The sequence below is a fragment of the Tetrao urogallus genome (genome assembly GCF_951394365.1).
Source record: "Tetrao urogallus genome assembly, chromosome: 6".
In the NCBI taxonomy this organism is placed as follows: Eukaryota; Metazoa; Chordata; class Aves; order Galliformes; family Phasianidae; genus Tetrao; species Tetrao urogallus.
In genome coordinates, this window is record NC_136819.1 from 45,111,349 (window position 1) to 45,127,504 (window position 16,156).

Here is a 16,156-nt window from a genome sequence, read left to right on the forward strand (position 1 = left end):
CCTCTTTAAGATCATCTCTTTCGTAAATGAACACCTTGGTTGTGTGACTGTATATTGATGAAACATGAGCAACCACAGCAGACATGTTGCTGATCTCCCATACCATCCCAAGGGCAGCTCTATAGAGCAGTAATTTCACAAAGCTAATAAAGCTAGGATGCTTTTGTTTAACAATATGTTTACCCAGAGCTTACAGGAAGGATTATTCCTAGGCTGCCAACCGCATGTCCTGGCTCTGTTTTAGCATTATCCATGAGCTGCCTTGGCGCCAGGACAGTGGAACTTTCTCAGCACCTTGGCACTGTGGCCAGGCAGAGTGCTGGTCCTTCCCTTCTTCAACCCTGGCCCCTGATGTATGGACTCTTAAAAGGGAATTATGTCTAAGTGTCACATGGAAAGAAACAACAATTTCTGAAACATGAATGCCTTTTCTCATTACATCTACCCCCTGGAGGTCTGGAAACCATGGTAAAGTAAAAATATCACTTCACAGGAGAAAGCAGGACTGATCCTATCAGAAATGAGTTCCTCCATTCATCCAACCTCTAGTCATTGTCCACACAGAGCTGGACAGGAAAGCAAACTTGAAAGAAAATTCTGACTGTCTTCCAAAAAACAACAGCAATAGTCAGCAACAGAAAAATTACTTAGGGCACAGGAGAGGATGGTAATGTGTGCTGAAGGTCCTTAGGATCCTGTATTTTTCAGTCTGGATGCATGGTCCAAATGGAAATTAAGAAGATTAGAACACTGCAACAGTGCACTGGAACTGGATGACCTTTAAGGTCCCTTCATACCCAACCCTTTCTGTGTTTCTGTGATTCTAAGATCCATATGCACCTGTTCAGCCTACTCTAGTCATGGAGGTGTGCCATACATGGCTGCAATACTATGGCAGATTCCTTTACCTGAAAAAATCTGCAGTGTTTAGGAAGCAAAAAATCCTGAGCAGTGGGTTTGGAGGAGGAAGAATGAGTTGGATATGAAAGTCCAGCAATATGCCCTGGACGTTGGAAGGCTGAGTTCATCCCTGTCTAATAGCAGTACTTGTCTCACCTTTGCATTTAAAGACAAGGACTATCCCTTAAATCTCTTAATGGACTTGAATCTTTCAATTTTATTTCTTCATGGTGGTGATGAAAGAAACCAACCAGTATTTCCTAGCTTTCAAAATTTTAATCATGACCTTTACCTGGAAAGTGAATTATCTTCTGTATTGCAGAACCTGAGATTTGTCAGTACAAATGAGGCAGAGAAGGGACATGACTTTCTGTGCTTTTAGCAGACACTTTGATGCAAAATTCCCAAGTAAAAAGATGTTTCTTTCTCTGTGTACTTGATTATCATGAGGTTATTATGCATTTACAGAGATCAGACCTTCTCTTTTGCTCCCTCTGAAGGTGCAGTGGTGGCAGCTGGTGTTCTGGAGCACTGCTTTCCTGAGAATCTGAGTTTTAATATCCTGAAAGACTGTCAAGCACATGTTACTGCTGATTGCTACTATCTATTCTGGCTTGAAATTAATTCTAAAGCGCTGCATTTAATCTGGCAAGTGCTTTGAACTGGGTAAGCATGGTTTGCCCAAGCCAGTTTGGGGAGCTACATAATTTTTTGAAGAGCTGCTTCTCTGAGGTGCGTTTAATAGTCTCATTTAAGCCTGAATTTTAATCCTTTACATCCAGCCATCCCACTGGATCTCTGGCAGTTTCTGGTTTCATTGGGGCTCAAGCAGGAACATAGGAAAGTTGAAAGCGCATTCTCCTTCCCAAACTTCCTGCTCACTGAGTTGAGAGCTTGTATAACAGACGCCTGCAGGCCTGGCAACATTTTGTAGCGAATCCTGTAGTCGTAAAAGCCAGAGAGCCTGAGGAGTGATATTAGTGAAAGGGTGTGGGCAAAGGATATGGCTGTGCTGCCAGGGGACCATAGCACTAATACATGGCTTTATATGGCTGGGGATCCACTTTTGATCTTCAGAAGCAAGAACTGGAATGCTAAAGCAAAGAAGAAAACCCACGGCATAGGCATGAGCTCATTAGTAGCTCAGGGCTAATAGCTCAGCCACCCACAGGGCAGAGGGCAGTGACCCAGAACAGCTCTGACAGGACCTGAGTGACCAGCAGCTCACTAGAAGCACTACTGTTCCCCACACAGACCAGCACTCTGCCATGCAGCAGGTCCCTCACCGACTTAACACAGCTGCCAAAGGGGTTAAAAATGCGGGCCTCAGTGGGAGTGAGTTCAACAGCCCCTCTGAAACAGCACTGTGCTAACAGCAGCCCTGAGGTCTGCTTGTGAATGGTGGTGTAGGGCTCAGCCCTTCTGTGGGTACTTCAGACTATTTTAAATGACTGTTCACTTCTTAGATGCTGGAGCTTTGGTAGGAAGAACACCCTAATGAAATTCCTTCCATAGCAATATGCTCAAGGCAAGAGCCGAGAGACTCGTTGCCCATGTTGTTGGGGAACATAAATCAAAGTTAATTTGCTAATTTACCCTGATAAAGTGCACAATGTATTATTACTATTGAGCAGTGCAGTTTCACTGCTCATCTCCTCTGGCCTGGTGGCTCTTCTTCACACTTAGCAGGTCCTGGACACAGTGTCCAGAAAGGGAGGTACCCAGAATCAAGGCTGATTCACAATGCTGTCACAAATCCTAGCTGCAATTCCTTAAAAAAAAGAAAAAAAAGAAAAAAAAGAAAAAAAAGAAAAAAAAAGAGCTTTTTAAACGTTGTGTTGATCTGTTAGTGAAGGAAACAAGGACAAAACTGGATGTCTCTGGCACATCCTGTGGCTTTGCCTCTATGCACAGATCCTGTTCCTCACAGCATCAGTGTGTCCAAACCACAGGACAGGAGCTTCTCCAGCAGAAGTCTCCCAGCCCCTTCCTAAAAAGCCCTCCACCCAGAGATCTCTGGGTGATCCTGCAAAGCCTTTCTGCCTTCTCTCTGCTGATGCTGTGGAAATGAGCTCAGCTGCAGCACTGCAGGCGTTGTCACTGCTGCTGCACAAGCAGAATGCAGCAGCCTGCGGTGCACAGAGCTTGTCTTTCCGAACCCTCTGATAACATCAGACAGCTGCGTTGCTTGTCTCTGGATGGGGATACGAAAAGGTGATGTGAGTTTTAAGGATCTCTTGAATCCCACAGACCAGCTAATACTCTGGATGCTTTTGAGATATCAATGCATTCATGCAGACAGCCAACGTCCCTGTTAGAGTGGACTGAGTTCCCCCATTTCTTGTGGGTATGATTTCATCTCAAGTACAACATTTACTCACTGTGGCAGGAAAGGGTTTATCCTGATATTTTGATTCTGGTTAAAATCAGATTACTTTTACCAGATCTTTTCTTTAATATAGTGCTCTGATATTCAGATTTTTTTCCCTACAAGGCTTTTGACTTCTCTGCAGTTTGTTCCTGGGCTCTTGGTAGTGCTTCCTACCATGCACAGACGTGGATATATGCAGTTAGGCACAGTCTGAGGTGGGGAAAGACCACTTTCTCCTATCCAGTCCTCTGCCTTTTGTTAGGGTGACATTTGTTATTAGCCTCCAGCAGACAGTGGTTGCTACCAAGGCTTTTCTGTTAACTCTCATCACTGGGACTGTCTAAATTTTTCTCACAGTGTCATAAGTCATTTGTTTTGGGAAATCAGAATGTCACTGAAGAAAGAAGAAGCTCCTTGTGTTTGCATTTCCATGGAAGTGCCAAGCCCAGTTTGATGACTATTAACTTCTTTTTCTGAGAATCTCTTGTAATTCCTTTTTCTTATTCAAATTCCCCATGCTGCTTGGGCGGGTTTTGGACCCATCTGGCTGCAGCACACATATACTGAATTCTGCTGGGATCAGTGTTAAAATATACTTACTTCAAGGGATGTCAGGATATTGACTGGCAATGTAAGTCCGTGTCAGTGTTAATTCATGTAGATCATTACCGTACTCAATCAGAGTGCTTTAATTACAGAAGGAAATGTTGCTGTAATTAAGATCCCAGGGCTTTTTTAGAAAAGGAGGAGAAGCAAAGCAAAATGAAGGAGAGCTGCTCTCAGCTCCTGTAAAACAGCAGCAGCTCCGTTTGATTTTCCTGTCAAGTCAGATGGGTGGTGCTGCACACATCATTGATCCCTAGGAAGAAAATTATGAAGCCAGATCCAGAGAGGTCAACAGAAGTGCTGACTTCAGGGGGAAACCCAGCGTGGAGAAGCTGAAGTCTCGAAGCACTGTCTCACAGGGAGACTTGCTAATGAGTGCTAGGTTTTCTTTCATTTTCTAAGATGAGCTGCTGCAAACCACCCTTCAATTAAATAATTCAATCTAAAAATCAGAAGAGGGGAAGAGACATCCCCTGTCCTCCCTGCTAAACTCTTTCCTCTAACCTTCATTCATTTACTTGTTATTAAAGAACAAGCAGATAAACCATAACTTGGATCTCTTGATAACTGCTGTTTGCACAGTACAATGTACAACTGGAGATGCAGACCAGGAAGGAAGAAGTTGTTTTCATTTCTCTGTAAACATGAGATGTGCAGCATTAATAAGCAGAAATTAAGATCTGTCTTGTCAGAGCTGGCATAAGGGTGATGCCCTGGCAGGGATGTCACAGAGCCTGTAGCACTGTCCTGTAAATGATAATCTCCTGATACTATTACAGGCAGTGCCATTATGGCTGTCAACTTTAATTAAGCAGACTCCCATTTGCTTTGTCCTTCTAATGTTGCTTCCGGGCCGCTGCTAATTCCATGTGCAGCCAGGTTTCATCACAAGGGTGTTGGCTTTGCGTTGTTGAAATCAAGTCTGAATCAGCTTAATTCCTGTGGGGACAAGACTGTGCAACGGTCAGGGGTCACCTAGCAGTGGGGTTGATCTTCTGTCTTCTGAAGACAGAGGAATTATGGAGAATTATGGAGAAATGACTATAGCAGCTGTAAGCACTAAGTTCATTACAGGGGTAATGGCTTCAGTGAGACTTCATACATGTATAAAGGGAAATGGCAAGGCTTTATAGAAAAGTATTAGCTAGACTATGAAGGCTATTTAAATGATTCGCTGACAAGACTCTGTGCAGTGGTCAGGGGTCACCTAGCACACCTAGCAGTGGGGTTGATCTTCTGTCTTCTGCCAAATGCTCAGTAGTAGTCAGTGCTGCCCCTGGGGTTTGTGGCTCCCTGAGGCTGGATGCAGACCCTTCCTTTCCTGCAGGCATAGGGAAGTCCTCTGAATTGGTACTGGGATGTCCCAACAGCTGAGCTGTCCCAGTAGAGCATGGCCACTACAGAGCCTCTTCAGCAGAAGTCTTCATTGGTTGGAAGTTTTCATCTTTCAGCCTCTGCCTTTGTTTTATTCTGCAAACATGAATTAAGCATTAGGACACCAGTGTTCTGCAAGGGCACCAAGTGTGGATACTGCCCTGCATTTTACTCTAAAAATTGAATCCTATTATGTTTAAAAAATCAAATATTAAATCGCATTATATGGAAATGCAGGGGATATATGTCTGTATATTGACATACCCATTTATTCATATGCACAGGAGGGTGCTAGATACAGGTACAAATAAAAGGAAATTAAGTTACTCGCCCAGCCTCATTCTGCAAATTGGCAGCTGAGTCAGGAGAAGAACTGAGATGTTATTCTCTGTTGGCTACATGGGGAAGCTGAGAGGCCCTATCCAAAGGTCTGTCTGTGAACGTAAATTATAAGTGCCTTTCCCAGGATGCTTGTTTTTCTAGCGTCTGCTCTTTCAAAGTGCCAAAGAGTCAGGCAGACATCAAAGATTGAGCTTCCCAAATCCCAAAGGATGGCCACTGCCCTTCCTCTTCCAGAGCATGTCTTAGCAAGAAAAACTCCTCCATCTCCGACCCAATCAAAAATTACACAAGAAAATTTGCCCTTAACGTTGTCCTGAAAGAGCCACCTTCTGGAGTAACATACTGTGATTTGAAGTTTGCTGCTCATCAGTGCCATATTATCCAGTGGCAAACTCTTCCTAAGCAGCAACCTGGGCAATGATCTCACCTCCCTTGGACACTCAAGTGCGTATTTGTGGAACATTCCCTGAGGGAGATGAAGGTCATCACTGTCCACAGCATTTAATTATGGAGAAATGACTATAGCAGCTGTAAGCACTAAGTCCATTACAGGGGTAATGGCTTCAGCAAGATTTCATACATGTATAAAGGGAAATGGCAAGGCTTTATAGAAAAGTATTAGCTAGACTGCAAAGGCTATTTAAATGATTCGCTGACAACTTCTCCTTGTCCCATGGCTTTCAATCATTCTGCTTGTGGGAGCTGAACAACATTTTTAAGAAAAGCATCTTTCTAAATAATGTATATTCAGATATGCTGAAGCTAGTAACAGCTCAGTGTTGAATTTGGCATTTTAAATTCGCCTGTCTCTGGAACAGCACTGAGCAGGTGGTGAGGGGTCTGACCTCCAAAGGCATAACTGTGAAGGTACAGTGTAGATTGAGGTTTTCCTTGTTGAGCCCACGTTTTTTTAACTCCATTCACATTTAGCCTGTATAGTGGCTAAAAACTGGTGGGTCTGGATGCATAAATAAGGTTAACAGTGGCCCAGTTTGGATGGAAACCTCTCTTTCTTTTCTCAGCTGCAGGGCAGGGACTGGGGCATAGCGTCTTCCTTTCATGGGGAGCTTGCCTAGTTGTGTGCAAAACCATGATAACAGCCTGAACACTACTTCATTATGCCATGCTGTAGGAGAACTTTTTCCATTTCAGAAGGTAGAAAGGAGACAAATAGGCATTTCAAACTTCAGAGAAAATTAGAAAAGACAATTTCAGAATGATAAATTTAAAATATGACCTGAATCTCTCATTCAGATACATCACGTGTTCTGTTCTCTACATTCTGTGTTGCTCAAGAAATACAGTTCCCTGCAGTGCAGGAATCAGAAACCCCGAGATAATCTGGAAGATTAGGAGTGACTTGATTTTCAGTTCTGCATTTGTAGTCGTGACATCGTGGCTTGAGTGAAGTATCCAGGCAACAAGCCCGTCTTCATGATTAGCAGCATGATACCTGCCTGAACAAAAGCTCATGCACACAGATCTAATGAGGCTGGTGCTAGGGAAAAGGAGCATTAAAAAATTAATTAGGATATGCTTTTTGAAACACCTTATTCTTTCTTGCTGCTCTATCACCTGCAATGTGCAGCATGGCTCAGGGAAGGCTGTAGCCAGATATAGTTACAGAACATCTGCTGGAGAACAAAGTGTGAGTGTCTCTGCAGAGCAGGTCACGGTGCTGGTGGGAGGTTTGGCGTGGCAGTGATAGCTCTGGCTGCTCACACGCAGTGAATCTTGCATAAGAACAAGGAGGTCACTGCAGTGTGCCACAGGAGCTGGTGGTAGCGCTGGTTACCCAATTGTCTTAATTGCGGGTAGCCTTGTTTTAACCCCTCCTCTGAAAGGCACAAGGAGGAACACAGTTTGCCTCCTAGAGCGTAGTTTTAGTGCTTGGAACACCTGCAATGGTGGTGACTTCCTCAGGCAGGAATGCCACCTACGTGTCAGCCAGGAGGCACAAATCACATTGCAGCCACTGCTGTAGTGGGCTTTGGCTTGGTAGATAGAGTGTGATTGGATATGGCTGGGATGTGCACATCAAACCGTAGTTACAGCTTTGCCCTAGTTTCTCAAAATTATTTTTTGTGTTTGCTTCACTGTAAGCATACAGCAGCTATTCGATTTGAAATGCTTGTTGGGCTAACATGCCCTGTACAAACTGCAAAAGGTGGCTTAATTCAAGTGACTATGTGTTCTGAAAACCAATGAAGTTCCTATCTATATTTTCTCACCCCAAATAATTACACAGATGCTCATAAAGCAAAAGATTTAATTACATAGTCCCTTTAGTTTGCTGATATTACTGTGTATACAATGAAGAAAATAATTAAAGTAGATGTGTACTGAAAAAGAATTCTGGTACAAGTATGCTTCAGAAAGATTGCTCACACACCTGCCCAGCTCCCTGAAATGACTGCTTTTAACCCCAGACACACACGTCTCACTTTGAGATCAGAGGTACAGAGTTCAGAGAAGAGAGATAATGTGCAGTAAATATTCCACACAGGCTCCCAAATGAGAAGCATTCTTAGTTATAACTCTAAAGCATAGAGATTTTTCTCCTTTGTTTAGGTGTGAACGCTATGGAGAGCTGGAAACCCCAGTCAAAGCTGAATGCTGTGACTCTCTAGGGGAACTGCTGGCATGCTTCTTCCCAGCAACTACAGCAGCTCCCACAGGCACCCCAGTGACAGAGGTGTTCAGGAGCTCCTGGCTGTGGGTCCCAGTGGGGAGCATGTTTGTTATACTCACCTGCATTTGTGAGCTACCTCCACAGAAGTAATGTGCTTTGCTTTTACTGTAGGCAAGCTGAAAGGTAAAGTTGCATTGCAAGCCATATGAGAAGGTGAAATCTTTGATCACAGTCAGAGATGAGGTGAAACAGCAGACTGCAGTGACAGGCTGGGCACAGGTTGGGGGTTCCTGGGAATACAATGAGATGTAACATCAAGTTTCCTTTTTGCCTGTCATTCAGGAGTGAGCTTGAGGGCTGATCAGCTGAACCACTGGAAGGAGGGTCTTCACAGAGTCATAGAGTGAACCACTGCAGATCTTTGCTTATACCTACCGCTGTGATAAACAGCAGCAGATCCTTTCTCTCCTCTTCCTGCTTTTAAACACAGCACTTGCCCCCAACACAAATGTCATGAATGGAGACTTTCTTTCTCTGCGGGAGGTTCTCTGAATTTATATGCTTGCCCCATTCCTTCATGAGCAAATTCATTCAACTTTATGTGACCTGCCTGCCGAACCCAATGTTCTTGTAAGTGGCAACATTTTCTAAGTCCAGTGATTTATTCACTGTACTCTCATCCGCTCCCAGGCTCCAGATTGCTGTTGATGCTCTAGATGGTCCTTGCTTGGCAAACAAGTAAATGACAGTGTGTATGAATGTAGCTCAAGCCACATTTTCTTGCTTGCTTCATAGCTTACCTAAAAAATGTTTATGAGACTATGGACATGGGGATGAGGTGCATCAGCAAGGGCAGAACCTCAGACCTTTTTGTTTTTTTCCTGAATTTATTGTATTCGTACAATAATGGGATTTCTACTGAGCAACATGAACATCTCACCTTTCCTAAGTCCTGAGAGGAGATCTGAAGAGACTGTGGGGAAGGGGTAAATGGTTACATGGTCTGTTAAGGAAAATACCCCAGAGGAGAAGGTTGTATTCTGGAGAGGTAATGATCCAGCAGAGGCTGAAACATTTGCTGTCATTTTCTGCTTCAAACTTCCTAGAAAGGATAATTATAACCAGATGTTGAGCACAATTGAAACAAATAACAAGGGGATTGGAGACCTGGAGCGGAATAAGGAAAGGAAAGCTTAAGGAATATTTAGATTGCTCTGACATGTTCCAGCCTGCATAATCAAACAAAATTCACCTGTAAGGTCTTAAGAACCCATTCAAAGCCATTCCTGAGCTATTATTCCTTTTGGGTAGCTATGGAATAAGAGGGGCAGGAGGGAAAGAACAGGGGAACGCTTATTACCTGTCTTGCAAGGAAAGCCAAGGAATTTAAATCAATATGCCTAACTCTGATTCCTGGAAAGATCTCTGGAACAAATCACTGAAACATCAATCTATAGTTGGCCACAGATAAGTCAGCTGATATAAAATACACTGCAGGATTTTGTCAAAAGCGAACCATGTCAGTCCGTTCCAATTTTAATTATTTGGCCCAGTGGTTAAGGGACACAAACTTATTTGTAGGAAGACTTTGGGCAGTTTCCTACAAAATGTACTCAGTTGTGCACCAGGGAAATGTTCTGGGCTTCACCATGAGAACAGGCCCAGCTACCTGCTAAGCTGGAATGGTGAAAGCTGAGCCTGAGCAGTGAGATCCAGGGGAGGTGTGCTCAGCCCATATCTGGGTCAGGGTGTGAAAGAACAGCTTGAATGATGGAGAAGGGAGAGCAGTTGTGAGATGTCTGAAGAAAGCCAAGCTGATAGGGCTTGCAAGACATTTGGAAATCAGGTTCATCATTCAAAATGATGTTGATGACTGAGAAAAGTGCCCTGAAATCCTCAAGATGACATCAAGTAAGAAGATCAAAGTACTGCTACTGAGGGGAAGTTATTGCAAAAAAGAAAAAAAATAAAAATAAAAAGGTATAAACTACCCATGAAAACACTAGAAAACTAGGACACGTGTATTATAGGATGAAATTCTGAAATGGCTTTCCAATAGATGTGCAAATGTCAGGAAATCCTTACTGGGTTCAGGATGAAAATGGGCAGTTTCAGGGAGAGACCTAGGGGTGGTTGCAGGCTGCCAGGCTGACTGAGCCGGGAGCTTCTTTGCTGATGTCTTCCATTTGATTCTCTGTAATGTATAGTGGCAGCTACACTGATCTTGTGAGGCTTCACCTGGAGTTGCTGGGTTCAGCCTTAGGAGCCCTACTTTGTAGAAGATAGGAGAAATGGAGAGTGATCTAGGACACAGCAACTTGAGTGAGAAAAAGGGGGAAAAAAACATGAGTTTAAGGAAATGCTCAGTTCATTTACAGTGGAAAAAAACAGGGGTGCAGGTAGTTATGATATCCACTCCACATCCACTGCTGGACAACCTCAGCTGAAGAAAATGAACTGGAAGTTGGGAGAAAGCTGTAGAATTCATCTGTCAAAACACAAGGACAGCTATGTTTTCAGACAAGATCCTTTGAGTTTAGGGTCCCATAAGGTGAAGAATTTCACCTGTCCAGTAGCCATGTGGTTGCCAGGAGCAGCAGGGATATTCTTCCAGCAGGAAGATCCCACAGTGCCTGATTCACCCTGAAACCACAGGCAGGTTCCATGTCTTCAGGAGGTCCCTTCAGCCTGGTGCTTCTGTGAGTCAGCTGTGCTAAAAGCAGGCTGCAGCTGTGTGCCATGAACCTGAGTTTATGATGGTGCCAATGGAAGAGGTCTCAGTCGACTTAACGGTGAGTCTTTCACCTTCCTCTGATCCCCACAGCTTTAATGGGTGGTATTTTCTCAAAATTTGCTCACACACCAGAGGGCACAGGCAGTAAAAATCCCCATATGCTTTCAGTCTCTGACCACAGTGATGTGATACTTTCATAATATTCTTTCAGACATATCTTAAAGAAATCTTGTCATAGTGACCATATTCAGAATCTCATTAGACTTAGTCCTACCTGGTACCTCCAAGTATCTCTTCAATTAGCAGTCCTGAAACAAATTCTTTTTGAAGGGTAAGAATTGGTGCTGGAATGACAGGGAAAAGGACATGGGTGTGAGGGAGAGGGCAAACCATCACTACTGGGAGGATTAATTCCCACACAGAGGTTGAAGCTTGGGGAAAGGAGAAGGAACCCAGGATTTAACAGTAAACAACTGTCAAGGAAAAACTGTTGTTTCACCATTTGCAAGACTGAAACTGCAGTGTTTAACGATCTCTGTTCAATCTCCTAATAAATTATTTTCTTCAATTAGCTTGCACAGTGAAACAGCTATGACTTGTTGGAGCTTTGAATGGGCTGATGAATGTTCTCAGGCTTAATGACTGCCCGTGCCCTTGCTGCTCCCCTCAGCCCGTTGTTCATCACTGCCAACCTTCCCTCTCCAGGATGCTGTTTATCTGACAATCAGGGGCACTGCCACTGAAGCATTTCTAAAAAGATTATTTTGCTAATTATTCAGAGGTCATTAATTGGAAGGTGAAGCCAGCACTGTCCCTCAGCTTTGAACTCCCTGGTGATACAAGAATGTTCCTGTTATACCAAGACCGTATTTTTTTATTCCACAGCACTTAATCTCCTCCCATCCTTTGAAGGAATGTTCCAGTTCCTGCAGATGTCCTTTGTTAGGAAGAAATGGAAGTTTTCTGCCTTTTAATCCAAGGTATGTTTAATAACCATAGCAAGCTGAGGACATTTCTCCTGCCTTTTCTCATCAATATGTCATGAGGGTAAAAATGCACAAGCAAATGCCCAGCACCTGCACAGGTGAACCCAAATGGGCTTGTCAGCATTGTCCACACACAGGCACTGCAGCTACCAGTGCAAACGCAGGTGGATTTTTGCTTCTTCCCTGATAACTGTGAGGGTTTGTAGAAATAAAAATGGTTTAATAGTCAGCTGTGGGCTGGGTAAAGGGCAGGAGAGCAAGGGATCTGCTTGTGTCTATAAATCATCCTGAGAAATTTTGAGGAGTGAGCATGGCCCCTATAGTCAGAGTCAGACCTCTCTGGTGAAGATAGGCAGTCTGCTTAACCTGTGGGGCATTTCTCAGGCATTTCTGCTCTTACCAGCTGCTTCCTTCTGAGAAAACATTATTTTTGGTGCCCCATTCACTTCACACAACTCTTTTGTTTATTGTGATGGGAATCACCCAGGAAAGGGTCCTTAGGAAGGGATCATCAGGGAGACAGGAGGAATCATGACACCTGCTCTGAAGTTTCCTCCAAACAAGGGATTTAGCTCTGTAGTGCTTTTGCTTAATATAACTACTGCATGATTCCATTCTCTGCTCAATTTACAAAGAAACTTGAAGCCAAATCCCTTTGATCAAAAAGCAATCCATCCTTACCATCTTATGATACGTAAATGGCTTGAAATACACACTGCTGGATAAACTAAAATAAAAAATACTGACTAAAGGAAACCTATGTTTATTAAATAAAGCAAGAATAAGGATGACCGAAGAAGGGAATTATGAAAGAGACAAGGTAATAAAAGCAGGAATGTAGCAGGCTGCATGTTTCCCAGTTCTTTGAGCTGTCTTACCTAGGAGATATGGGTTTGATGTGCCAAGAGGGCTTCCCCCTGCTCACTGTGACACTACAGACACAAATACCACAAAAAGCAATTCTTGAAAATTCCTTTGGGAAGATTCTCAATACACAAATACCACTCTAGGTCTTTCTGAGCATTCTGGCTGCAGGCTGCTGGGGACAGGTTAGGGCTGTGCTGTGCTGCTGCTGCTGCTTGGCTTCTCAGTGGTAGAAACACTGGGACCTATCACCAACAAGTTTGGGACACTGAGCTGGGGCTGTTGGAGGGGTCTATTGAGTCCCAGGTTTGCTGACTGCTGCTCACAGCGCAATTTCTTCAACCAAAACATGCTGTGGGCAGTGAGTCCCTTCTGGAGAGGCATGGAGGACACGGTGTGACAGTTGTCCTTATCTGCAAATCTCTGTTGTCTGGTCTGCAGCTCTTTAAAGCACTATCTCTGCCACTAACTCAGTTTCCAGCCCTGTAATTACTGAACATCGCTTCATGCGCATATTTATTGCTCTGAAGTCCCCACCAGGCCAACAGCCACGAGTTCCCCGGATGCTGTTTGCCCAGTCTCTGGACTGCAGCCTTGCAGTTTAGTCAACAATGTTCACAATTAAAGAATGTAACTACAGAAATAGCCAGTCTCAATAGTAGGAAGAAAAAAAACAAGATACAGCTCCCTGCAGGGCTGCTGCAGTCTGGCTCAGGCAACTGCACCAAGTGCTGATGGAAGGTGAGGGCTGGGTTCTGCATGTACAGCCTGACTTCAGGCAAGAATTAGATTGGATTTAAGGAAACTTTTTAATGATAAGAGTAGTGAAGCACTGAAACAGGTTGCCCAGAGAGGTGGGCGATACTTTGTCCTTGGTGACATTCAAGATCAGGCTGGTCCAGGCTCTGAGCGATTTGATTGAGCTGTAGGTGTCCCTGTTCATTGCAGGGGAAATTTGGGTTGTCTCCTCCCATTATGAATGTGTCCCGATCATATATTTGTATGTCTTGAAAGGAAATTTGTCGGGAGCACTAATTCACTCCCACAGCCCCAAGGCTCTTCTCACTGCTGAGCCCCCCTGCTTTTCCAGTGCCTTCAGTGTTGCCACTGACGTGATCAATCCCTTTTAGAGGGCTATGGGGAAAGTCGATTCCTCTTGCTGCATAGCAAACCTTCTAGATTCCTTGTAGGTCCTGGCTGGAAAGGCATTATGAATACTGGCTGCAGACAAATTCTTGACTGTGGGCTAATTGTTAGTACCATGGATCTAAGCCTAGAAAGAAGGAAGTGTCATGGGAGAAACAGGGCAGCAGTATGGGCTGGCTCCTTGAACCACAGGCTGGAGGTTGGCTGTGTCCTCCTAGAGCATGGGCAGAGTGAACTGCATCCACTGATAAAGAGCTGGGCACACACTGTCCCCTGGGAAAAGCTGGAGCTCCATCTGCAGAGGGGACATCACCTGCCGTATAAAACAACAGTGGCTTGTGGATATTCTGCCAACCAAGTGGGACTAACACTCAATGTGCATCATCCAAACACTATGCTGGGTGGGATCTTGAGTTCCCCCCCCACCCTCCAGCCCTCACAGCCATGTACCCACAGCACAACAGCACCTGTGCCTCAGCTCCTTGCTTCAGGCTCCCTCTTGCCTCTGATTAGCAATTCTGCAGCAGCGAAACTACGATGCAGCATAAGCCAGGTTTAGGCAGTGATCCATTTAAACAAGCATGATCTCTGTCAGAACAGCTTTCTTAAATCCTGAGATAGATGCTGCTACTTGCACTATATTGTTTTGCTGTGTATTAGGTATTTAGTGGCATTAGCATAACGTGCATTCCCATTTACGGAAGAAGTGTTTATCTGTGTGGTTTCACAAAAAAAGTGGGCTTGATTAATTAAAAAAGGATGAGATTGCTGTGAGGATTTAAATGTAAATGCACCAACAGATGCTTCCTGATCCTCCCAGCAGAGCACATCACTTTTAATAAACCCAGAGCAGATGGCTGACTGCAGTGGCAAAGCTGTGAGGTACTGATGTGCTCCAAGCTCCCTTCGTGCTGCCTCTGTCCTCATGTCTGGGAGCTGGAGGGCTGCATTCCTACCTACAGTCCCCTAGCAGAGCTGCTTGTGCCCCAGGGGTGCTGTGCCTACCTGTGCAGCTCAGAATGCTTCCCAGGGCACGCAGGGCTTCTGCTTCCCAGGCAGAGCTGGAATTCTGCTGGAGTGCAGAGTTGTGCCTAGATCAGTGAGGCTGCATAAGCAGCAGGAGATGGAGCATCTAGTTGAAATTATAGGCGTTCCTCTCTCTTCTCCATGGGAGCTGGCTCCTGCTGGTTCCTAAAAAGGATGTTGGCATGAACCAAGCCTGCCTGGCTGAAGTGTCTTCTCTCAATCACTCATTGTGCCAAAATCACCACTGAAGCTGTTTAGGTGTTTGCATGCTCTCTTCTCCAAAACACAGCATGATGAATCCATTTAAAATAAAAAGATTAAGGAATATGAATAGTCATTGTTTACTTGGGGCTTGCATCTCAGTATCCCAGAGCTCTCCCCAATGACACGGATATACCACCAGCATTTATTCCAAGGAATAATCCGAGCTGTTAGATGTGGAATGAAATAGCAAAGCTGAGTGTAGGATTCAGATCCATAATGTTTTATCACAAACTGAAATACCTTTCCTATTTTGGCACACCCATTACATGCAGCCAGCACAGTTAGTGCTGGTTTGAGCTAAACTGTGCAACGTGCTGTCTGATCCCTGCACAAGGATTTACTCCTGCTGCAGCCCAGTACCTCTGCTGGCAGTGACTGCTGGCACTGCTGGCTGGCAGGTGAGTTCTGGAAGTATGCGAGTGCCTTCTGGATGGGGAAAAGGAGCTCTGTGGTTCAGTAGGAAATCAAAGCCATTTTTCTCACAGTGGGGAGATGAGTTAAGTAGGTCCTCCCCATCCCTGGCTATCACTAAGAGAAAAGAGCTTTTGTTCTGTTGCACTGCACACCTCCAGTGATACTAGCATCTATTGCAAAGACTGTAAAGGGAACTAGGACAACAGACTGACTTCAAGGTTCTTTAACATTTGCAATTCAAGTGATGTAACCAGAGGCAAATACAGACTTAGCTGCATAAAATGAATTAGGCCTCATGAACAGTATGGGAGATGGGGAACACTTGGAATGTATCTGGCAAAATTTCCAGTGTGAAATCTTCATGATGATAAGGACCAGCATCAGGAAGATCATAGAATCATAGATGTGCCCTGCTTTCTGGCTTTGGTTCACTGCAGACTGCTCAGCAGGAAGGCATAGGAGGATGATCTAGGTGATAACTAGACGGTCTTAAAGGT